Raw genomic sequence first — 25999 nt, 5'->3', positions numbered from 1 at the left:
ATCTGACCACATCCCGGGCCGAATTCGGCCTATGGGCCTTGAGTTTGACACACCTGACCTAAAGTATAGTTTTACTATGCACAACCAGGATTAAGACAACTGAGAAATAAAATCAGATAAAATCAAACATCATATCCATGAGGTAGTTCAAAATCTTTAATGATAAAATTTTAAAGATTGTTATGGTGTTTAGATTCAAAGTGAATCTGAAGACTATAACATATAGTCACCAATTTATGATCACAGTTGAGCACAATATTTCCATTGCTAAACAAGACAATTGTTAAGTTTTCAATCTTTTTTGCTATGGTTGTTAGTATGAAATATGGATAAGTTACTTATAAATTTTTGAATAAATAACAAATGTAATAATATAGTCTTAGCCAAAATTAAGACAAATGACAGACATCTTCAAAACTGACAACCTTGTTACTTTTTTAGCTTGACAAATTGGTTGAAAAACATAAAGAAACGTATAGACGGATGCTTGGGCAGCTCCTCATGGTAGAAAAATCTCACAGGCAAACTTTGTACGACCTTGAGGACGAGAAGAGGAAACATTCAGAATACATGGAAAAAAGTGACGAGTTTACCAATTTATTAGAACAAGAACAAGAAAGGTAAGACATTTTACAGACAAGTAATAAAAAATCATTTTGAGTAAGATAAGTTCTAGACCAATTTATCAACGATAATCATGCTTGTGGCTTTACAAATACAAAGCACAATATAGGTAAATTTTGGCACATTTTGGTCAGTATGCACAAGCACAATCAAAGCCTGTTTTACCCTAAATGTGGTTATTTTGCATAAGAATGATATCAAATTACAGGAATGGCAAAAGGGGTTAATAACTTTGTATGGATGGGCAAAACCAAGAATAAAATTAAAAATAATGCAGGACACAAGGAAAGGGGGTCTTAAAATGCCTAATTTAAAATTGTATTATGAAGCAGTTGTCTTATCATTAATTACTGATTGGATTAATTTAACTGAGGAAAGAGTTTTGAATATAGAAGGTTATGGTTGTTATATGGGTGGCATGCCTATTTATTATATGATAAGAAAGTAGATAAAATATTTAAAATAATATTAAAGATTGTTATGGTGTTTAGATTCAAAGTGAATCTGAAGACTATAACATATAGTCACCAATTTATGATCACAGTTGAGCACAATATTTCCATTGCTAAACAAGACAATTGTTAAGTTTTCAATCTTTTTTGCTATGGTTGTTAGTATGAAATATGGATAAGTTACTTATAAATTTTTGAATAAATAACAAATGTAATAATATAGTCTTAGCCAAAATTAAGACAAATGACAGACATCTTCAAAACTGACAACCTTGTTACTTTTTTAGCTTGACAAATTGGTTGAAAAACATAAAGAAACGTATAGACGGATGCTTGGGCAGCTCCTCATGGTAGAAAAATCTCACAGGCAAACTTTGTACGACCTTGAGGACGAGAAGAGGAAACATTCAGAATACATGGAAAAAAGTGACGAGTTTACCAATTTATTAGAACAAGAACAAGAAAGGTAAGACATTTTACAGACAAGTAATAAAAAATCATTGTATATTTTATTTAAAATAATATAATTAGAAATGCATTATTGAGGGTCTGGAGGAAATATCAATATAAATTAGATGGAAAGATTCCAATATGGACAATTACAAGCTAGATGGAAATTAGATCAAAAATAGGTGTTAAGCAAATTGAGGATAATTTGTTAAAACTTATTTGCTTTCTTTAAGTCAAACGAAAATTCATGCTTATATTTTTATTAGTATTTCTGCTGGCATGAGAATTTCTATGCAGTGTTGACAGCCATTTCCCTTATAATTACATCTTTGCAGGGGTTTATTTTTGGAATTCCCATTTTTTATGTTGCAAAATCATTTTGAGTAAGATAAGTTCTAGACCAATTTATCAACGATAATCATGCTTGTGGCTTTACAAATACAAAGCACAATATAGGTAAATTTTGGCACATTTTGGTCAGTATGCACAAGCACAATCAAAGCCTGTTTTACCCTAAATGTGGTTATTTTGCATAAGCTAGGATCTCTAACCTAGACAGTACTTTGCGTGCCAAGACATTATCTTGCCAGTGCATGAATGTGAGGTTAAAAGTTTATGGCATGTTTCTTGATTTAGAGAAAGCATATGAAAAAGCAAATAAATTGATTTTGAACTTAATAACAGCCGCAAGACTTTTGATTGCTCAATATTGGAAGAAAGAAGAATTACCTACAATTGAAGAATGGACACTCAAAGTATCAAATCTGGCAGAAATGGCAAAATGTCTGCTTACTTGAAAGACTATACACAAGAAAAATATATTTTAGAATGGAAAATGTGGATTGATTATATTCAAAATAAGTATCAGATAAAAAAATATCGAATAGCATATGAGTAAATTTAGGAAATATTTTGTATTAGATTTATTTCTGAAGGAGAGGGGAATTGAGAGTGTGATTATATGTGGAGTGACTAGAGATTATAATTTAGGAATTATTTTGGATTATGATTGTTAGTTTTGATACCCTGCATTTTGTTCTGGGAAGTCGGGGTGGGGGGTAAGGGGGAGGGGAATTGGGGGGTTGAGGGTAGAGATGGAGTGATGGTTAATGTACAGGGATTATTGAAGATGTATAAATATAATTAATGTAGGGTCGGGTCTGCCCAGTTACCATTTTAGAACGGTGGGGAGGGAGAAAAGAGGAGAGAGTAGGAGGTAGGAAAGAGGAGAAGAGGAAGGAAGAGGGGTAGAAGAGGGAGAAGGAAGGTGGAGGGTGGAGGGAGGAGAGGATGTAGATAAGAGAAGGAGAGGAAGGTCTGGAAAGTAGAAGAAAGTAGAAGAGGGAAGAGTGTTAAAAAGAGGGGTGGTGACTGGGCAAGCCCGACTAATTGTATATAACTGTACATTGGATGAGCTGTTTGATATGATTGTAAAAATAAAACTTTATGAAAAAAAACACACATCTTAAGTCTCTAAAGACCTATGCAAGGGTCCTGTTTGTAGACTTTAGTTCAGCATTCAATATCATCATTCCAGACACTCTTTTAACTAAGCTAAACCAGCTACAGGTAACTGAACAGACTTGTAAGTGGATCACAAGCTTCCTAACAAACAGGAAGCAGCAGGTAAGCAGAATCACATCAGATACCTGTACAATTAGCACAGGGCCCCCCCAAGGCTGTGTGCTCTCCCCACTTTTCTCTCTGTATACCAATGACTGCATCTAGAATAGAATAGAATAGAATAAAATTTATTGGCCAAGTGTGATTGGACACACAAGGAATTTGTTTTGGTGCATATGCTCTCAGTGTACATAAAAGAAAAGATACGTTCATCAAGGTACAACATTTACAACACAATTGATGATCAAGTGGAAGGAGATGGGTGATGGGAACGATGAGAAGTTTAATAGTAGTGCAGATTTAGTAAATAGTCTGACAGTGTTGAGGGAATTATTTGTTTAGCAGAGTGATGGCCTTCGGGAAAAAACTGTTCTTGTGTCTAATTGTTCTGGTGTGCAATGCTCTATAGCGTCGTTTTGAGGGTAGTAGTTGAAACAGTTTATGTCCTGGATGCGAGGGATCTGTAAATATTTTCACGGCCCTCTTCTTGATTCGTGCAGTATACAGGTCCCCAATGGAAGGCAGGTTGGTAGCAATTATTTTTTCTGCAGTTCTAATTATCCTCTGAAGTCTGTGTTTTTCTTGTTGGGTTGCAGAACCGAACCAGACAGTTATAGAGGTGCAAATGACAGACTCAATCATTCCTCTGTATATATACATACATATATATATATACATATGTATATATGTATGTATGTATAAAATATTTTAAATAAACAAACCCCATCAACTCATTGGTCTCTCTTTTCTCATCAGTGTTAGAAGGGAGTGGGTTTGCCAAGAGGAGGAGGAGGAGGAGGAAGATTGTGTGGTCCTTGGTGCTCTTTGAGGTTGGTGGTTTTCTTGCAGACATTTCATGACCCAACTAGATGATGTCATCAGTGTTAGCAAGGAGTGGGGTTTCCCAAGAGGAGGAGGAGGAGGAGGAGGAGGGAGAGGAGTTCTGCCCCAGCCTTCACAAGCAATGCGCAACCCTCACACGTAAAACAAACCCCTTTGGATGGACAAAACCACAATAATTCATCCCAAAGGAATCCTTTTCCCCCCTTCTGAAGCAGGGCAGGAACCGTCTCTGCTCTCCGGAGAACTCCAGATTTCCACAAGGCCTTCAGTGCTTCAGCAGAGCAGAAAAGGTCCCAGTTCACTCCCTGTTACTTCCCAGCAGGGAGACTCCGCTGCCACCTCAGACACAGAGCTATCCTTCCTCCCCACAAACCTGGTTCTGGCAAAGGACTCTTCCTGCCCTGGTTTAAAAAGGGGGTCTTTTACTCAGTAGTAAGTGGTTACTCATTGCTTGAGAAGGCTGGGTCAGAACACCTGCCTCCCTCCTTCCTCCCTCCCTCCCTCCTTCTTATTCCTACCACCTTCTTTCCTTCCTTCCTCCTTCCTTCCTTCCTCCTTCCTTCCTCCTTCCTTCCTCCTTTCTTTCCTTCCATCCTCCTTCCTTCCACTCTCCCTCCTCATTCCTACCACCTTCCTTCTTTCCTTCCTTCCTTCCTTCCTCCCTCCTTCCCACCCTCCCTTCCTTCCTCCCTCCATTCCCTTCCTTCCTCCTTCCTTCCTTCCTTCTTTCCTTTCTTCCTCCCTCTCTCCCCCTCATTCCTTCCTTCCTTCTTCCTATCACATTCCTTCTTTCCTTCCTTCCTCCTTCTGCCTTCCTTCCTCCTTTCTTTCCTCCCACCCTCCCTCCTTTCCTTCCTTTTGGCCCAGGAGGACGAAAAGGCGACAGGCTGCGGGTGGCCGGTGACACTCCCCCCCTTCAGACGCAGGACGGGAGACCACCAGAGGAGCCCCCGACAAGGGGGCGAGTGGAAAGCGAGAGGTTGGCAGAATGTCCTTCCTGTTAAAGACTTCTTCTGCTTCAATCGCAATAATACAAGAGCAAACAACAGATTCAAACTTAATGTTAACCGCTTCAATCTTGATTGCAGAAAATATGACTTCAGTAACAGAGTTGTTAATGCTTGGAACTCACTACCTAACTCTATAGTCTCTACCCAAAATCCCCAAAGCTTCAATCAAAAACTATCTACCATTGACCTCACCCCATTCCTAAGAGGACTATAATAGGAATAGAATAGAATTTTTATTGGCCAAGTTTATTTGCTAGACCAATTCTAGAATACAGCTCACCTGTTTGGAACCCTCACCACATCTCTGACATCAATACAATTGAACATGTCCAGAAATATTTTACAAGAAGAGTTCTCCATTCCTCTGAAAACAACAAAATACCTTATCCCACCAGACTTGAAATCCTAGGCTTAGAAAACTTGGAACTCCGTCGCCTTCGACAAGACCTAAGTTTAACTCACAGAATCATCTATTGTAATGTCCTTCCTGTCAAAGACTACTTCAACTTTAATTGCAATAATACAAGGGCAACCAATAGATTTAAACTTAATGTAAACCGCTTTAATCTAGATTGCAGAAAATATGACTTCTGCAACAGAATCATCAGTGCTTGGAATACTTTACCTGACTCTGTGGTCTCTTCCCATAATCCTAAAAGCTTTAACCAAAAACTTTCTACTATTGACCTCACCCCATTCCTAAGAGGACCATAAGGGGCGTGCATAAGCGCACAAACGTGCCTACCGTTCCTGTCCTATTGTTTTTCTTTTCTTCTTCCTATATATGTTTATATGTGTATATACTATATAATCTTTTTGTATGATGTTGTGACAAAATAAATAAATAAATAAATAAGTGTGATTGGACACACAAGGAATTTGTCTTGGTGCATATGCTCTGAGTGTACATAAAAGAAAAGATACGTTCATCAAGGTACAACATTTACAACATAAATGATGGTCAATATATCAATATAAATCATAAGGATTGCCAGCAACAAAGGGGCCCGCATTAGTGCACAAAAGTGCCTACCGTTCCTGTCCTATTGTTTCCTTTCAATATATGTTCCTGTATATATTGTTGTGACAAAATAAAAAAAAAATAAATAAATAAAAAACCGCCGGCAGCCGTGGCTCTTCCAGGCAGGGGCGTGGCGGGGGCGGGGGCCTGAGAGATAAAAAGGAAAGCGGTGTGGGGCTGCGGGGCCAGCGGGGATCGGGCCATGGAGGCGGCGGGGGCACTGGCGGCACTGGCGGCACTGGCGGCACTGGCGGCACTGGCGGCACTGGCGGCACTGGCGGCACTGGCGGCACTGGCGGCACTGGCGGCACTGGCGGCACTGGCGGCACTGGCGGCACTGGCGGCACTGGCGGCACTGGCGGCACTGGCGGCACTGGCGGCACTGGCGGCACTGGCGGCACTGGCGGCACTGGCGGCACTGGCGGCACTGGCGGCACTGGCGGCACTGGCGGCACTGGCGGCACTGGCGGCACTGGCGGCACTGGCGGCACTGGCGGCACTGGCGGCACTGGCGGCACTGGCGGCACTGGCGGCACTGGCGGCACTGGCGGCACTGGCGGCACTGGCGGCACTGGCGGCACTGGCGGCACTGGCGGCACTGGCGGCACTGGCGGCACTGGCGGCACTGGCGGCACTGGCGGCACTGGCGGCACTGGCGGCACTGGCGGCACTGGCGGCACTGGCGGCACTGGCGGCACTGGCGGCACTGGCGGCACTGGCGGCACTGGCGGCACTGGCGGCACTGGCGGCACTGGCGGCACTGGCGGCACTGGCGGCACTGGCGGCACTGGCGGCACTGGCGGCACTGGCGGCACTGGCGGCACTGGCGGCACTGGCGGCACTGGCGGCACTGGCGGCACTGGCGGCACTGGCGGCACTGGCGGCACTGGCGGCACTGGCGGCACTGGCGGCACTGGCGGCACTGGCGGCACTGGCGGCACTGGCGGCACTGGCGGCACTGGCGGCACTGGCGGCACTGGCGGCACTGGCGGCACTGGCGGCACTGGCGGCACTGGCGGCACTGGCGGCACTGGCGGCACTGGCGGCACTGGCGGCACTGGCGGCACTGGCGGCACTGGCGGCACTGGCAGCGGGCGCGGCGCTGCTGCTGGGGCTCTACGCGCTAATTTACTTTAAATTCGTGGCGGCCACCTGGCGCCGGAACGCGGTCAGCCTGCGGGGCAAGACGGTGCTCATCACAGGTCAGCTGGGAGGGAAGGGGAGGGGGGGTCTCGGGGGGGGCATTGCCTCTCTTTCCTCCTTCCTTCCTTCCTTCCATAAACCCCCCTCCCACCTCGATGGCTCCGCGCAGGATCAGAATCCCGGAGCAAAAGCGCAGCGCGACCCACAGAGTCCGCGCAGCTTCTGCCCCATCGGGTCCTGCCTGCCCCAAAGGCGCTTCAGACGCAGCCGAGAAAGTCCGGCCCAAAAAAGCCCCTCGGGAAGAAACCGGGTGAGAACTGACCCGGGAGGCTCCGCAGATGCCAGCCGTCCCCGGGGCTGCCTCGGAGCCCCGGCCAGGAAGGAAGGCAGGAAGGCCGGTGCGGAAGAGCCGCGGGAAAGGCTGGGCTGAGCTGCCTGAGAGCCTGTTTGGACCAGCCAGGGAGAGCCTCGGAAGGACGAATAGAATAACAAGAGTCGGGAGGGACCTTGGAGGTCTTCTAGTCCAACCCTCCTGCTCCAGCAGGAGACCCTCTACCAGGGCTGTCCAACCTTGTGGACTTCAACCCCAGAATCCCCCAGGCAGCTATTAAGCTATTAAGTCTTAAAGTTCCCAAGCTGGACCCTCCCTCCCACCACTCCAGTCCAAGGGCTGCCCAGGCTCTTCTCAAAAGCCTCCAGTGGTGGAGCAGCCACAACGGGTCCCAGAGGCAAATTGTTCTCACTCTCAGGATCTTCCAGGTTGCTTCTCTCCTGTTACTTCTTGTCCTGCCTTCAGGTGCTTTGGGGTATTGGTTGATCCCCCCAGTTCTTTGGGGCAGCCCCCCAGATACTGGAACTTTGGTATTTAACAGATTAACAGAGTTGGAAGGGACCTTTGTCTTGGTGCATATGTCCAACCCTCCTGCTCCAGCAGGAGACCCTCTACCAGGGCTGTCCAACCTTGTGGACTCCAACCCCAGAATCCCCCAGGCAGCTATTAAGCTATTAAGTCTCAAAGTTCCCAAGCTGGACCCTCCCTCCCATCATTCCAGTCCAAGGGCTGCCCAGTTTCTTCTCAAAAGCCTCCAGTGATGAAGCAGCCACAACGGGTCCCAGAGGCAAATTGTTCTCACTCTCAGGATCTTCCAGGTTGCTTCTCTCCTGTTGCTTCTTGTCCTGCTATTTAAAGGATTAACAGAGTTGGAAGGGACCTGATAGGTCACCTAGTCCAAACCCCCCTCAAGCAGGAGACCCTATTATATCACCTCTGATTTGTGCCAGCTGTTTGGCATAAGAGACGCTGGAAAGGGGCTTTTCAGGCTGGCTGCCAGGGCTCATTTTCCATGGGGGCCAAGGGTCGCTTCTCTTAGTCCCCGGCTCTGCTTCGGCTGCCCCACCGGCTGTAGTCCTGCCCCCAGGACAGAGAGGAGCTGGGAGCAATCCAGAGAAGGAGCCAAACATGCAGAAGAGCCACTTCAGGCCTGGAAGGGAGACAGGAGGAGCTGGGAAGTTTAGCAAAGTGGACGGTCCCTTTAGCATTCCTGCAGTTGCCACCAGAGAAATTCCAATTAAACGATTGAAACAATTCCGGATGCTATAAGAGCAATTACACCAGAAACAGGAAAGTTTGGCCTAGTGGTGAAGGTACCCAATTAGGAACCAGGAGACGGTGAGTTCTAGTCCTGCCTTAGGTGAGAAAGCCGGGCTAAGGGGACAGATGAAGTCACCGTCTCCTGTTGATTGGCCCAAAGTCACTCAGCTGGTTTTCATGCCTGAGGTGGGACTAGAACTCACAGGGTCCTGGGGATCCGCTCAAAGTCACCCACTCTGAGCCTTCTTGTCCTAAAGAAGATAACAAAAGGTGAGGTTATCTTGAGTTGACTTCTCATCCTGCCTTCTACCTCTGGACTGTGCAACCAGGCCTCTTCTAGATGGTTTTCTTTCCTGCCTTCCTTAATAGCATTTTCACATCTTCTCCAACATTATCCTTTGAACTGTTCTTCAACTTCATGATGAAATAATTAGGGATTTTTGGCTCTTTTTTGTCCTTCAAAGTCACTTCTTACTTTGGAACTATTTATTGTTTAAATTGTGAAAGCAGAAAACAAACAACTCCCTTCCCACCACAAGGCCAACATCCAATGAGGGAGCAAAGCATTTTAGAAATGAAGCACTGGCTTAAAAACTGGGGGCATCGAGAGAACCTCGGTTTCCCAGACCCTGCTCTGCATTACCTCCACGAAGGGCTCCTGGCAAGGGATGGGCTGAACCTCCCAGGAACTGGGAAGAAGATCTTTCGATAATAAGCGGCTCATCTTCTCCAAAGGGCTTCACGTTAAAATTGAAGGGGGAGGGGAGCCAATCTTCACGACCTCTAGAACATAATTCCAAGCAAAAACCTCTAGATACCAATCATTCAAGGAGGAAGGGAGCAAAGAGAAAGAAGAAAAACTCAGATACAGAGTCAGAAATACAGGGAACAAACCCAGGCAGGTGTCAGCCAGAAAGATGCTCTAAGGGTCAAAGGTTAGGGAACAAACCCAGGCAGGTGTCAGGCTGGACTCGCTTAAATTTTAAAAACATGTCTTAGAGTGGTCAGGGAAATGCAGTAGTCATATTCTCTATATCCTGGGCAATTACACTTAATTCTTAATGTTGTGAGATCAGTGTCTATATTACTGTGCTCAAATTAGCTTCCAGACAGAAAAAGTTCAGTTTGAGAATGTCAAAATGCATCATTTTCATAGCATATAATGAATAGATAACATTTCTCCTTGCCTTCATAATCTAATGTATACCCGTGTTTTTCAGAAAATAAGACCCGGTCTTATTTTATTTTTTTTCCAAAAAGGACACCAGGTCTTATTTTTGGGAAAGTATGGTATATATCCTGGCACCATTGCCAACATTTATCTTTCCTACTGCATTTCTTAATTTAACTTTCCTACAGATAAGCCCATAAGATGTTGTCTATAGAAGTTTTTCCAAATAGGTGCTTCATAGACATGCTGGATTACAATTTCATTAATTGCCATCCAGCATTACAGTAATAATCTAACACATCCAAAGGATACCAAGGTAGAAAAGAAGGTGCTTTAAAAAAACCTGCTTGTTGATTATGTAAACAGGTTCGATAAATTGTCATAGATAAGTGTGTATAAATGCAATAGGGTATGCACCTAAGAGAAATATGGGAAAATTTGATGGTAGACACCAAATTCATAAATATTTCACAGCAGACTGATTAAAGACTCCCAGCAGACTTAAAAACACTTTGTTTCATAAGCTAAGACAAAATAAAATTCAGACATGTAAAGTGTGAAAAGCTGGTTTATTAAATATTACATTGTCTATAATGAAATCAGTGCCACACTAAAAAGAAATATGAATAGAAAAATATTTTAAAATAATGGATGAATATGTGATTAACATTTTAATAATTGGAAATGACATTTTGAGTATTTCTTTGCTTATGTATAGAAAACAAAAACTAAGGTAGGATATGAAATTTCAAAAATGGTTTCCAAATATATTTGGCAGCTATTACTGTTAGTAGACATACCCACTCTGAATCATTAATTTAATTATGCCTCATAACATCTGTGTAGAAGCTAACTAGAATTAAATTTTAAATTATCAAATTGATTTTATGGGTTTTAAAAAATTTTGTAAATTTTAGAGGGTAATATTTTATCTATAAGTAGCCATATCAAATAGGTTTTTTTAAGGGTTGTTCTTAGTTTTGTATTGTTGTTTTTTCCTGTATATTATTCTTGGCTGTACACCGCCCTGAGTCCTTCGGGAGAAGGGCGGTCTATAAATAAAAATATTCTATTCTGTGCAAGGCCTGGCTGTACTGTCTGAGGGTAAGTAGTAGGGCAGCTATACCCCCAACCCCCATCCTAGCTTAAATTTTAAATTATCAAATTGATTTTATGGGTTTTAAAAAATTTTGTAAATTTTAGAGGGTAATATTTTATCTATAAGTAGCCATATCAAATAGGTTTTTTTAAGGGTTGTTCTTAGTTTTGTATTGTTGTTTTTTCCTGTATATTATTCTTGGCTGTACACCGCCCTGAGTCCTTCGGGAGAAGGGCGGTCTATAAATAAAAATATTCTATTCTATTCTATTCTATTCTATTCTATTCTATTCTATTCTATTCTATTCTATTCTATTCTATTCTATTCCATTCTATTCTATTCTATTCTATTCTATTCTATTCTATTCTATTCTATTCTATTCTATTCTATTCTATTCTGTGCAAGGCCTGGCTGTACTGTCTGAGGGTAAGTAGTAGGGCAGCTATACCCCCAACCCCCATCCTAGCTTAAATTTTAAATTATCAAATTGATTTTATGGGTTTTAAAAAATTTTGTAAATTTTAGAGGGTAATATTTTATCTATAAGTAGCCATATCAAATAGGTTTTTTTAAGGGTTGTTCTTAGTTTTGTATTGTTGTTTTTTCCTGTATATTATTCTTGGCTGTACACCGCCCTGAGTCCTTCGGGAGAAGGGCGGTCTATAAATAAAAATATTCTATTCTATTCTATTCTGTGCAAGGCCTGGCTGTACTGTCTGAGGGTAAGTAGTAGGGCAGCTATACCCCCAACCCCCATCCTAGCTTAAATTTTAAAAACATGTCTTAGAGTGGTCAGGGAAATGCAGTAGTCATATTCTCTATATCCTGGGCAATTACACTTAATTCTTAATGTTGTGAGATCAGTGTCTATATTACTGTGCTCAAATTAGCTTCCAGACAGAAAAAGTTCAGTTTGAGAATGTCAAAATGCATCATTTTCATAGCATATAATGAATAGATAACATTTCTCCTTGCCTTCATAATCTAATGTATACCCGTGTTTTTCAGAAAATAAGACCCGGTCTTATTTTATTTTTTTTCCAAAAAGGACACCAGGTCTTATTTTATTTTTTTTCCAAAAAGGACACCAGGTCTTATTTTGGGAAAGAATGAATTAATTAAGACTGCATGATTAACAGCCTGTTGTTTGGTTACATGAAAATCAACTTCTCTAATCTTGATTTTAATGGACCTTTAAGTACTTTTAAATGACATAAATAGAATGTTCAGGAAAGATATACATATTAGAATGCTTATTTGTACCCTATGACTATCATTTAAGTGTTGTACTTTTTGATTCTTTTTTTTTTATTATTGAAAAAGTTTTAAGAAACAAAAACATTTTTTCCCCTTTTCCCCTCCCCACAAACCCCCTCGGCTTCCCGGTCAATCACAAGGTATTGTTATACATAAACCAAACATAGAGTAAAATTTTCCCTTCTAATCCAATTAACCTCATCCAAATCTTTTCATTTCCCAACCCCCCCCCAATTACATAAAATAATACTTCCTAATTATTCAAAGGCAATCTGATATTTCTTAATCTGATATCTGTTTTGTAAATAATCAATCCATTTTTTCCATTCAATTAAATATCTTTCCTGCGTATTGTCTTTCAAAAAAGCTGAGATTTTAGCCATCTCAGCCAAATTAGTAACTTTCAGTATCCATTCTTCTATTGTAGGTAACTCTTTTTTCTTCCAATATTGTCCAATCAACAGCCTTGCTGCTGTTATTAAGTTCAAGATCAATTTAGTCTCAGTCACTATACAATCCGTTATAATTCCCAAAAGGAAAAATTGCGGCAGGAACTTTATCTTCTTCTTCAGGACATTTTGAATAATCCACCAAATTCTTATCCAAAAGGCCTTAATTTTCTTGCAAGTCCACCAAATATGAAAATATGTAGCGTCATCACAATCACACCTCCGACATTTCGCTTGGATATCAGGATACATACATGATAATTTTTGGGGATGTAAGTGCCATCTATAAAACATCTTATAAAAATTTTCCCTTAAATTCTGTGCTTGTGTAAACTTAACATTTCTAATCCAGATTTTCTCCCATATTTCCAACATTATTCGTTCCTGAATATTCTGTGCCCATTTTATCATACAGTCCTTTACCAAATCCTTTTCCGAATCTATTTCAAGCAACATATTATACAATCTCTTTATATGCTCCTGGGTCTGATTTCTAATTTGCTTTATTAAATTTTCTTTATGAAAATTTCTTTATGATTTTCTTTATGTACTTTATGATTCTTGAAGAGCGTATCTTTTATGTACACTGAGAGCATATTCATCAAGACAAATTCCTTGTGTGTCCAATCACACTTGGCCAATAAAAAATTCTATTCTATTCTATTCTATTCTATTCTAAATTCTGCCTTGCGCTGGAATTAATCAGAGTTGGTTTTGTTTTCATCTGTGCCAAAATGATGTACTCAATAAAGTTCTGCATTGAGAGATTGGATCCTCTCGACAGTACTTGCTGAGTTGGGTTCGAGTTGAACAGCGACATCACAAAAACTACAGGCACAAAAATGCAGGCCCAACTCCTGGATCCCCATCAAAGGCTGGGCAATCTCCATGGATCCTTTCTCTGCCCTTTCCTAGGTGGAAATGCAGGGATCGGGAAGGCCACAGCGGTGGATCTGGCCCAGAGAGGCGCCCGGGTCATTCTGGCATGCCGCAACAAAGCGAGAGGAGAATCGGCCGTGTACGACATTAGACGGGTAAGCGCCTGCTGGGCGGTTCTCTCCGTCCCTCCGTTCAAAATCCAAACAGTTCCGATGCAGCCCAGTCACACTGTGGACTCTCTGCCATTCCCCACTTGGCTTGGCCTGGTTCTATTCAGGGGGCTCCATATTTTGGGGGGCAGCCTCATTCCTGGAAGTGGTATTGTTGGATCTGGGTCAGGGAATTATGCAACAACTGTCCAAATGAAATCAGAGACACTGGAACAAACTTGTAGTTTTATATAAATGAATAGATTTAAGATCTATATCTACAGCAGACAAGATAGTCAGCAACACAAGAGTATCATGAGGTAAATTAAACAGTAAACAGGACACACAGATGAAAAAGGCGGGAAAAAAGGGAAACTCCCCCTTTACACCCACAGCAACCAATCATAGCTTCGATTACCTCATGCAGGAGGCAGCACCCTCTAACTAAGCAACTGCAACTGTATCTTCTGGCCCATTGTGCATATTTTGGGGGGCTCTTGGTTGGATCTGAATCGCCATTCTTCACCTAGACCACGGGGGTCAAACTCGCCACATCCCATTGCCGTCGTGTCCTGTTTCGTGACCTTTTCCCCCTTTGTGGAGCTGAGGTGGGCATGGCCTGCGTGTGACGCCTCCAACCCGGGGACTGCCAGTTTGACACCCCTGATCTCGACCGTAAGACTGTGGTATGTGGTATTATTTATTTATTTATGTGTTTGTTTGTTTGTTTGTTTGTTTGATTGATTGATTGATTTCTATATCGCCCTTCTCCCAAAGGACTCAGGGTGGTTTCCAGGCAAATAAAACACAGTTAAACATATAATATAAAATTTAAAAATATATTAAAAAACTGATTCAATTTAGCCAAATTTAAAACTTAAATACAAAAATAAAACTATGAGAAACCCCTATTAAAATTACTAATGATTTCAAGCCAGCTCTGCGTGATAGAATAAATACGTCTTCAACTCGCGACGAAAGGTCGGGAGGTCAGGAAGTTGTCGTAATCCTGGAGGAAGCTCATTCCAGAGGGCAGGTGCCCCCACAGAGAAGGCCCTCCCCCTGGGGGTCGCCAATCGACATTGTTTGACTGACGGCACCCTGAGGAGGCCCTCCCTATGGGAACGCACAGGTCAATGGGAGGCTATAGGTGGCAGCATAAATAACAGATCCCGTAAATAACCCGGTCCTAAGCCATGGAGTGCTTTAAAGGTAGTAACCAACACCTTGAATTGCACCTGGAAGACCACAGGAATCCAGTGCAGCTTGCGCAGGAGAGGTGTTATATGGGAGCCTCGAGTCGCTCCCTCTATCACCTATGCAGCCGCGTTCTGGACCAGCTGGAGCCTCCGGGTGCTCTTCAAGGGGAGCCCCATGTAGACAGCATTGCAGTAGTCCAGGAGGGAAGTGACGAGGGCATGAGTGACCGTGCATAGGGAATCCCGGTCTAGAAAGGGGCGCAACTGGCGTATCAGGCGTACCTGATAGAAAGCTCCCTGGAGACGATCGTCATATGTTCTTCAAAGGACAACCGTCCATCCAGGAGGACGCCTAAGTTGCGAACCCTCTCCATTGGGGCCAATGACTCACCCCCAACAGTCAGCGATGGCTTCAGCTGACTGTACCGGGATGGCGGCATCCACAGCCACTCAGTCTTGGAGGGGTTGAGTTGAAGTCCATTCTTCCCCATCCAAACCCGCACGGCCTCCAGACACCGGGACATCACTTCCACGACTTCATTGGGGTGGTTAGGGGTGGAAATGTGCAGCTGAGTATCATCAGCATACAGATGGTATTGCACCCCAAAACCACGGATGATCTCACCCAGCGGCTTCATATAGATGTTGAACTGGAGAGGCGAGAGAACCGACCCCTGTGGCACCCCACAAATGAGGTGCCTTGCGGTCGATGTCTGTCCCCCTGCCAACTCCGTCTGCGATAGGTCAGAGAGATAGGAGGAAAACCACCGAAAAACGGTGCCCCCCCCACTCCTAAACTCCCCAACCGCTGCAGCAAGATACCATGGTCGATGGTATCGAAAGCCGCTGAGAGATCTAATAGGACCAGGGCAGAGGAATGACCCCTGTCCCGAGCCCTCCAGAGATCATCTACCAACGCGACCAAAGCCGTCTCCGTGCTGTACCCAGGCCTGAAACCGGACTGAAACGGGTCTAGATAGACAGTTTCATCCAGGTACTGGGGAAGCTGCCGTGCCACCACACTCTCAACAATCTTCGCCACAAAACGAAGGTTGGAGACAAGATAGTAGTTCGCCAAAACAGCTGGGTCCAGGGAGGGCTTTTTGAGGAGGGGTCTCACCACCGCCTCTTTCAGGGCGGTAGGGACGACACCCTCAGTCAAAGAGGCGTTGACAATTCCCTGGAGCCAGCCTCGTGTAACCTCCTGTGTGGCCAGTACCAACCAGGAGGGACACGGGTCCAATAAACATGTGGTCGCATTCAGCCTCCCCAGTATCCTGTCCATGTCCTTGGGAGTCACAGTATCAAACTCATCCCAGATAATATCATCCAGACTTACCTCCGTCTTCCCGTCTGAATCTACCCAGTCTGAGTCCAAACCATCCCAAATCTGAGCGATTTTATCGTGCAGATATTGTCCAAAATCCTCAGCACGCCCTTGCAAGGGGTCATCCCACACCTCCTGATGAAGGAGGGAGCGGGTCGCCCTAAACAGGACGGCTGGGCAGTTATCTGCCGATGCAATAAGGGCGGAAACATAATCAAGTTTAGCCGCCCTTATCGCCACTAGATAGGTCTGAATATAAGACCTTACTAGTGTTCGGTCGGATTCCGAACGGCTGGCCCTCTCCCGACGGGTTTCCCCCAACACCCATCTTTACCCTCCTACCCCTTAAAAATCCTTTATTTAAAAAACCCCGAAGACTCTTCTTAGCCGCATGCCACCTCTCGGGATTCCAAAATCCGTCATCGAGGTAGGCCCTCGATAACATGGAGGGCCACTCCTGCGAGAAGGCGGAGTCTTGCAGGCCAAGGAGTTCCGCTGCTTAGTACATATGTGATATGAGGAATGGCAAGTGTTCTCATTCCGGCCAGTCCAGATAGTCTCTGATTAGGAACAGGTTAGATGATATTAGGAACAAAGTTAGATGATATTAGGAACAAAGTTAGATGATATTAGGAACAAAGTTAGATGACATTCAATCCAAGGCCCCAAGGGGAAAAAGATGTCACCACCGCCTCTTTCAGGGCGGTAGGGACGACACCCTCAGTCAAAGAGGCGTTGACAATTCCCTGGAGCCAGCCTCGTGTAACCTCCTGTGTGGCCAGTACCAACCAGGAGGGACACGGGTCCAATAAACATGTGGTCGCATTCAGCCTTCCCAGTATCCTGTCCATGTCCTCTGGAGTCACAGTATCAAACTCATCCCAGATAATATCATCCAGACTTACCTCCGTTATCCCATCTGAATCTACCCAATTTGAGTCCAAACCATCCCAAATCTGAGCGATTTTATCGTGCAGATATTGTCCAAAATCCTCAGCACGCCCTTGGAAGGGGTCATCCCGCGCCTCCTGATGAAGAAGGGAGCGGGTCACCCTAAACAGAGAGGCTGGGCGGTTATCTGCCGATGCAATAAGGCGGAAACATAATCACGCTTAGCCGCCCTTATCGCCACTAGATAGGTCTGAATATAAGACCTTACTAGTGTTCGGTCAGATTCGAATGGCTGGCCCTCTCCCCGACGGGTTTCCTCCAACACCCATCCTTACCCTCCCTCCCCTTAAAAACCCTTTATTTAAAAAACCCCAAAGACTCTTCTTAGCTGCATGCCACCTCCTGGGATTCCAAAACCCATCATCGAGGTAGGCCCTCGATAATGTGGAAGGCCACTTCTGCGAGAAGGGGGAATCTTGCAGACCAAGGAGTTCCGCTGCAGAGTATATATGTGATTTGAGGAATGGCGAGTGTTCTCATCCCAGCCAATCCAGATGATAAATCTCCGATTAGGAACAAGGTTAGATGACATTAGGAACAAAGTTAGATGATATTAGGAACAAAGTTAGATGATATTAGGAACAAAGTTAGATGACATTCAATCCAAGGCCCCAAGGGGAAAAAGATGTCACCACCGCCTCTTTCAGGGCGGTAGGGACGACACCCTCAGTCAAAGAGGCGTTGACAATTCCCTGGAGCCAGCCTCGTGTAACCTCCTGTGTGGCCAGTACCAACCAGGAGGGACACGGGTCCAATAAACATGTGGTTGCATTCAGCCTTCCCAGTATCCTGTCCATGTCCTCTGGAGTCACAGTATCAAACTCATCCCAGATAATATCATCCAGACTTACCTCCGTTATCCCATCTGAATCTACCCAATTTGAGTCCAAACCATCCCAAATCTGAGCGATTTTATCGTGCAGATATTGTCCAAAATCCTCAGCACGCCCTTGGAAGGGGTCATCCCGCGCCTCCTGATGAAGAAGGGAGCGGGTCACCCTAAACAGAGAGGCTGGGCGGTTATCTGCCGATGCAATAAAGGCGGAAACATAATCACGCTTAGCCGCCCTTATCGCCACTAGATAGGTCTGAATATAAGACCTTACTAGTGTTCGGTCAGATTCCGAATGGCTGGCCCTCCATCCACTCTCTAGACGTCTTTTCCGGTGTTTCATCTCCCTCAGCTCCTCAGAGAACCAAGGAGCCAGTTGAGATCGACGCCGGGTCAGAGGCCGCAAAGGCACGACACAGTCCAAACCCCAGCCGACGCCCTTTCCCAGGCGGTGACTAGTTCTTCAACCGAGCCGTGGGCTAGATCCTCAGGAGGTGGCCCAAGCTCTGTCAGGAACCTCTCTGGGTCCATCAGGCACCTGGGACGGAACCAACGCATCGGCTCCGTCTCCCTGCATGTTGGATGGCAGTACAAAAGTCTAGTCGAAGGAGCGAATGGTCTGACCATGACAGGGGTTCAATAACTAATTCCCCTAATTCCAGATCATTCAGCCACTGTCCAGAGACAAAAATCAAGTCCAGCGTGTTTCCCCCAGTGTGAGTGGGACCATTAATTAACTGGGTCAGGTCCATGGCCGTCATGGAAGCCATGAACTCCCGAGCTGCCGCTGATGCTTCACCGGTCGACGGCAGGTTGAAATCCCCCATAATCATAAGTCTGGGGGTATCAACCACCATCCTGGCTATCACATCTAACAGCTCGGGCAGGGCTGCTGTCACACAGCAAGGAGCCAGGTACGTAATCAGCAAGCCCACCTGCATCCTCTGACCCCACTTCACATAGAGGGATTCACAACTAGTTATCTGTGGTACAGTGGCCTCCCTTGGATCCAGACTCTCCTTAATAATAACCGCCACCCCCCCACCCCTACCTTGGGCCTTCGGCTGATGAAATGCTCAGAAACCCGGTGGGCACATTTCCACAAGGGGCACTCCCCCTTCAGTGCCCAACCAGGTCTCCGAAATGCCCATTAGGTCTGCACACACACACCCATATAAGATCAAAAATAAGGGGGGCTTTATTCACCACGGGCCTGGCATTACATAGCATCAGCCGAAGGTCCAGGCTCTGGGGATTCCAGCCACTCGGGGAACGAGAGAAGTCCGAGGGACCAGAGTGTGCGATCGCTCGCAAACAGCGAGCGCGCACTCCCCGAACAAGATGCGGCCCCCCGCTTCCGCCATATCTGCCCCTCCCAATTACCGTGCCAATGGAACAGTCCCTATAGAATTTAAATCGAGCCTCCTCCTTCGCTTCCGAACCTACTGCAGCTATGCCGTGACCCCCGCAGGGGCTGGCCCACTCCCCGACGGGTTTCCCCCAACACCCATCTTTACCCTCCTACCCCTTAAAAATCCTTTATTTAAAAAACCCCGAAGACTCTTCTTAGCCGCATGCCACCTCTCGGGATTCCAAAATCCGTCATCGAGGTAGGCCCTCGATAACATGGAGGGCCACTCCTGCGAGAAGGCGGAGTCTTGCAGGCCAAGGAGTTCCGCTGCTTAGTACATATGTGATATGAGGAATGGCAAGTGTTCTCATTCCGGCCAGTCCAGATAGTCTCTGATTAGGAACAGGTTAGATGATATTAGGAACAAAGTTAGATGATATTCAGTCCAAGGCCCCAAGGGGAAAAAAGATGTTACCACCGCCACCAATGCCAATGCCGCCTCATGAGCGCTGCCACCACCAGAAGACGTCGCCACCGCCACCAATGCCAATGCCGCCTCATGAGCGCTGCCACCACCACCACCAATCGGAAATGAGGCTGGTTGCCAAGCACCCAAATTCTGATCACATGATCCCTGGAGATGCTGCAATGGTCGTAAGTTTGAGGACTGGTCATAAATCACTTTTTGTCGTTGGCACGGTCACTTTGAAGGGTCACTAAACCAATGGTCATAAGGACTGCCGGTATTGTTTTATTACGCACCACCCAGAGAGATCAGAAGGTGAGTAAACAGGGATCAGCCTTTGAATTCACACCGGATCCCGAGGCTCAGGATTCCTTCCGCTCCTTTTCCAGGAAAGTGGGAACTCGGAGGTGATCCTGATGATCCTGGATCTGGGCAGCCTGAACTCCGTGAGAGCTTTTGCGCAGACCTTCTTGGAATCGGAGCCCCGTCTGGACATCCTCATCAACAACGCAGGTGGGGGCAGAGCAGACCCTCCCCAGGGTCTCCGGGCAAGGAAGGGGAGAATATTGGGGGGTTGTCTGGGATTTCTCTAACCCTGTGAGGTGGGTTGGTCTGAGAGAGAAAGAGAGAGGGAGAGACTGGCCCAAAGTCACCCAGCCAGCTTTCCTGCCTAAGGTGAGATTTGAACTTGTGGCCTCCCGTTTTCTAGGCTTAACCACTAGACCAATGAGGGCGAACCTTTTCAGCACCGAGTGCCCAAACTGGAATAGGCCTGCATGCACATGCATGTGTTTGCGCCGGAGTGCCGGAAACTCAAAGATCAGCTGGCCAGTGCACATGCGCGCGCTGGCCGGCTGGTCTTTGGGTTTCCGGCAAGCGCATATCTGCCGGCCAGCTGGTCTTCGCCTGCACCGGAGCACCAGAAACCCAAAGATCAGCTGGCCAGTGCATGCGTGCCTGTTTTGTGGCCGTTTTAGGTCCATTTTTGGGCCCGTTTTCTGACACTTCGGCACCTGCGAAAACCCGCTGGCTGGTGCACATGCCCACAGAGATGCGTGGAGGAAACCAGAATAGCAGCTGGCAGTGGCATGTGTGCCCACAGAAAGGGCTCTGCATACCAACTCTGGCACGTGTGCCACAGTTTCGCCATCTCAGCACTAGATCAACCTGAAAGCTTTACAGGTAGTCCTTGACTTATGACTGTGATGGAGGCTGCCCATTATGGTCGTATGGCATGACAGTTAGGAACCAGGTCGCTCCTGTGACCTCTGGGATTTCAAGACCTTGGTGTGGTGATTTTTAAGTGAACCATTTGTTCACAACAGGGTGTTTTTGTTGAAAATCAAAGAAACCTTGTTTTTTGACAAAAATATCATAAATCACGTGACTGCTGGGCACGTTGCCAAGTGATTAAAATATGGTCATGTGACACCCTCCCAAGGGGAACCAAATTGCAAGTATCTTTTGGGTGTCTGTTGTAACCTCGAATGATCACAAAGTGACCCGTCATAAGCCAAGGACTACTTGTAATACGCTTATTTTTCTGGCAGGGGTCTTCCAGGCTGGCCAAACGGCTGATGGCTTTGACCTGGCCTTCCAGGTCAACCACTTGGGCCACTTCCTGCTGACCCACCTGTTCCTGGACCGGCTGAAGCGCTGCACCCCGAGCCGGGTTATAATTCTGTCCTCAAGTGCACACAAGTATGGGAAGATTGACTTTCGGACCATCCACAAGCCGGTGGAGGGAATGTGGAAAGCTCTACATTCATACAGCAGCAGCAACCAGCCAACATTCTCCACGCCAGAGAGTTAGCCAAGCGGCTGGAAGGAACCAACATCACCTGCTACGTGGTTCATCCAGGTGAGTGGAAGTTCGGCTCCAAGGTGCCCGTCACCCCCCCCAGGCCCATCTGGGGCTCTACCAGGCATTTCTCTCCCACTGGGGGCTCCCTTGACCCCCTTTGCAGAGACACCCCAGAAGTTTCCTCCATCGGGCTCAGCTGGGGAGGGAGACGTTCCTTTGGGCGAATGGTGAAAAAAGTCAGGTTTAGGCATTTAGGCAAGAAAAAGGAAATGCACAGGTACAGTATTTTTATTTATTTATTTATAGTTTAATTTCTATACCGCCCTTCTCCCGAAGGACTCAGGGCGGTTTACAGCCTTATTAAAAACACAAATAATACATAATATAAATATAAATAACAAATTTAAAACGAATTAAAAACAAATATTAAATAGGCGGTTTAGGTATAGGTGGTACCTCGCTCAATAGCACGGGAACTGCCAGAGGACTGGAAAAGAGCTGATGTAGTTCCCATCTTCAAAAAAGGAAAAAAAAACAGATCCAGGAAACTACAGACCTATCAACCTGACCTCAATACCGGGGAAGATTCTGGAAAAGATAATCAAGCAACGAATCACCGAACACCTAGAAGCAAACAAAGTAATAATCAAAAGCCAACATGGGTTTGTCAAAAACAGATTATGCCAGACTAATCTTATTGCATTCTTTGACAAAATGACAAAATTAGTAGACCAGAGGAATGCTGTCGATATAATTTACTTGGACTTCAGTAAAGCATTTGATAAAGTAGACCATAACCTACTACTAGATAAAGTAGAAAAATGTGGGTTAGACAGCACCACCACCAGATGGATTCGTAACTGGCTGACCAACCGCACTCAACGTGTAGTCCTCAATGGAACTACATCCACATGGAGGGAAGTATGCAGTGGAGTACCCCAAGGCTCTGTTTTAGGACCAGTACTCTTCAACATCTTCATCAATGACTTGGACGAGGAGATAGATGGGAACTCATCAAATTTGCAGATGACACCAAGCTGGCAGGAATAGCCAACACTCCAGAAGATAGGCTCAAGTTACAGAAAGATCTTGACAGACTTGAACATTGGGCGCTATCTAACAAAATGAAATTCAACAGTGAAAAAAGTAAGGTTCTACATTTAGGCCAAAAAACAAAATGCACAGGTACCGTATATGTGGTACCTTGCTCAATAGTAGTACCTGTGAGAGGGATCTTGGAGTCCTAGTGGATAACCATTTAGATATGAGCCAGCAGTGTGCAGCAGCTGCTAAAAAAGCCAACACAGTTCTGGGCTGCATAAACAGAGGGATAGAATCAAGATCACGTGAAGTGTTAGTGCCACTTTATAATGCCTTGGTAAGGCCACACTTGGAATATTGCATCCAGTTTTGGTCGCCACGATGTAAAAAAGATGTTGAGACTCTAGAAAGAGTGCAGAGAAGAGCAACAAAGATGATTAGGGGACTGGAGGCTAAAACATATGAAGAACGGTTGCAGGAACTGGGTATGTCTAGTTAAATGAAAAGAAGGACTAGGGGAGACATGATAGCAGTGTTCCAATATCTCAGGGGCTGCCACAAAGAAGAGGGAGTCGGGCTGTTCTCCAAAGCACCTGAGGGTAGAACAAGAAGCAATGGGTGGAAACTGATCAAGGAAAGAAGCAACTTAGAACTAAGGAGAAATTTCCTGACAGTTAGAACAATTAATAAGTGGAACGACTTGCCTGCAGAAGTTGTGAATGCTCCAACACTGGAAATTTTTAAGAAAATGTTGGATAACCATCTGACTGAGATGGTGTAGGGTTTCCTGCCTGGGCAGGGGGTTGGACTAGAAGGCCTCCAAGGTCCCTTCCAACTCTGTTGTTATATTATATTATATTATATTATATTATATTATATTATATTATATTATATTATATTATATTATATTATATTATATTATATTATATTATATTATATTATATTATATTATTATATTATATTATATTATATTATATTATATTATATTATATTATATTATATTATATTATATTATATTATATTATATTAGTAGTGACTGTGAGAGGGATCTTGGAGTCCCAGTGGACAACCATTGAAATACGAGCCTGCCATGTGCAGCAGACAGCTGGACACTCATCAGGGCTAGAAGGGACGGGGAGGAGGGGGAGTCTGTGGGGTTCTCGGTGCTCTCTGAGCATGGCTGGCTGGGGAATTCTGGGAGTTGAAGGCTGCCAAGGTTAGGGTTAGGTAAGCAAGAAAAGAATAACAGAGAAGGAATAGCTTCCCCACGATGGTTTCACAGTTACACCCACATCTTCTAACCAACTTGGGGAAAGGACAGAAAAGTCATTATTTAATATTCTTCATTTGAAGGTCGAGGGAGCCCTCGCCTCACAATCTTTTGTTTAGTGACCGTTCAAAGTTATAACGACACTGAAAAAAGGGACTTATAACCTTTTTTTCACACTTACAACCGTTGCAATTTCCGCATGGTCACATCACGTGACACTTGGCAATTGACTATGTGGCTACTTTAAGAATTGCAGTGATTCACTTAACAACTATGGCAAGAAAGGTTGTAAAATGGGGCAAAACTCACATAACAACTGTCTTGCTCAGCAATGGAAATTTTGGTTTAAGTGTGGTCATAAGTTGAGGACTAGCTATAACATTATTCACTGAATGTATAAGCCACCCAGTTGTGTGTTATCATGTGTGCAACAACACAGACACACACAAACTCACACATATATGCACTATTTTAAACAACTCAGGGAATAAACATACCATCATTATGTAATATTATCTATTTGAATCAATTAGCCACCCAATGACAGTGGATTCAGGTGTGCAACATACAGATGTGTGCACATACATACACACACACACTCCCTTTGCATCATCATCCACTCACTTCAGCATTGGGTCTTCCGAAAAATATTTAGAAGTTGCCTCAAGGCTCCAAAAGTGCAATGAATGTTGTGCAAAGGGTTTATTTGGTATTTCCTCCTCCTCCATCTGAGTCACCCTGGATGGGCTACTTTCTATCCTGGGCCATTCACATAACCAACTTTCCTTTGCTTTCAGGAGCTGTTAGAACTGAAATGGGTCGCTCCTTTCCACAATGGTTGTCTTGGTTGCTTTTGGCCATGATTATGTTCGTCCGAGATTCTGATGCTGGCGCCCAGACGTCCATCTACTGTGCCACTGAGGAGGGCATTGAGAGGCTGAGCAGGCAGTATTTCGTGGACTGCCAGCCGAAGGTGCCCTCGCCACAGGCCCGCGATGACCAGCTGGCCAAGAAGCTTTGGGAATTCAGCGAGAGGCTGCTGGAACTGACCACTTAAGATGGGAAGGGACAGAGATGGAGTTTGGGGCAGGGGTGAAATGCTTCCGGTTTGGACCGGATCACTCGATCCGGTAGCGATGGTGGCAGGTGGTTCATAGAACCAGTAGCAAAAATCCCTCCCCCACACCCCACCCATGCCCAGCTGAGCTGCAGAATCATCAGAGGGTTTTTTTTTAACTTTTAAAAGCATATTTTCTTCAGCCAATAAAATGCTTTTAAAAGTAAAAAAAAAAGCCTCTGATGATCGCGCGACTCAGCTGAGATCGTCAGAACCCTTTAAAAGCATTTTTTCTACAACCTCTTCAACTGATCAGAGTTCCTCATTCAGCAAAGCAGGAAGTCAAAGCAGGCTGTAATCAGTAGCTGAAGAAAAGCATGCTGTTGCCAGCCCGAAAGGAGCAGTCATTATAGGTAAGTGAGGAGTTGAAGTCTACAAACCTAAAGCTACTAAAGTTGGAGACCCCCTGATCTAAAAAAATAAATAAAAATAATAAAATAAAATATTTGTGCAGCTTTCTGAGATTTGGTGTGTTTAATAATAATTATTATTATTATTGCTAATTATTATTAACTAACTATTAATTAACTATTAATTAACTATTAATTAACTATTGTTAATTATTGCTTAACACAGTGTAAGCCGTCCTGAGTCTTCGGAGAAGGGCGGGATATAAATGCAAAATAATAATAATAATAATAATAATTATTATTATTATTATTATTATTATTATTATTATTATTATTATTATTATTATTATTATTATTATTATTTAATTTTTATTAAATTTTTAATTTTAATACCGCCCTTCTCCCGAAGGACTCAGTTTCTGTAGTGTTTCACTCTAACTACACAAACACACAAAATCTCACAAAGCTGTATGTGGCATTTTGTGTGTGTGTGAGTCAGTTGTGTTGTGTGTGTGTAAAGTGTGAAAGTG

At 44.7% G+C, this 25999-nt stretch overlaps 1 pseudogene; it reads left to right on the top strand.

The window, feature by feature from the left end:
- The first annotated feature begins 483 nt into the window (after nt 1-483).
- LOC131188521 (dehydrogenase/reductase SDR family member 13-like) lies at nt 484-25059 on the top strand (annotated as a pseudogene).
- The last annotated feature ends 940 nt before the right edge of the window (nt 25060-25999 follow it).

Source organism: Ahaetulla prasina, chromosome 1, assembly GCF_028640845.1.
Source record: "Ahaetulla prasina isolate Xishuangbanna chromosome 1, ASM2864084v1, whole genome shotgun sequence".
NCBI classification, from domain to species: Eukaryota; Metazoa; Chordata; class Lepidosauria; order Squamata; family Colubridae; genus Ahaetulla; species Ahaetulla prasina.
The sequence above is the reverse complement of the archived record's forward strand: the minus strand, read 5'-3'. Positions and strand labels throughout refer to the sequence as shown.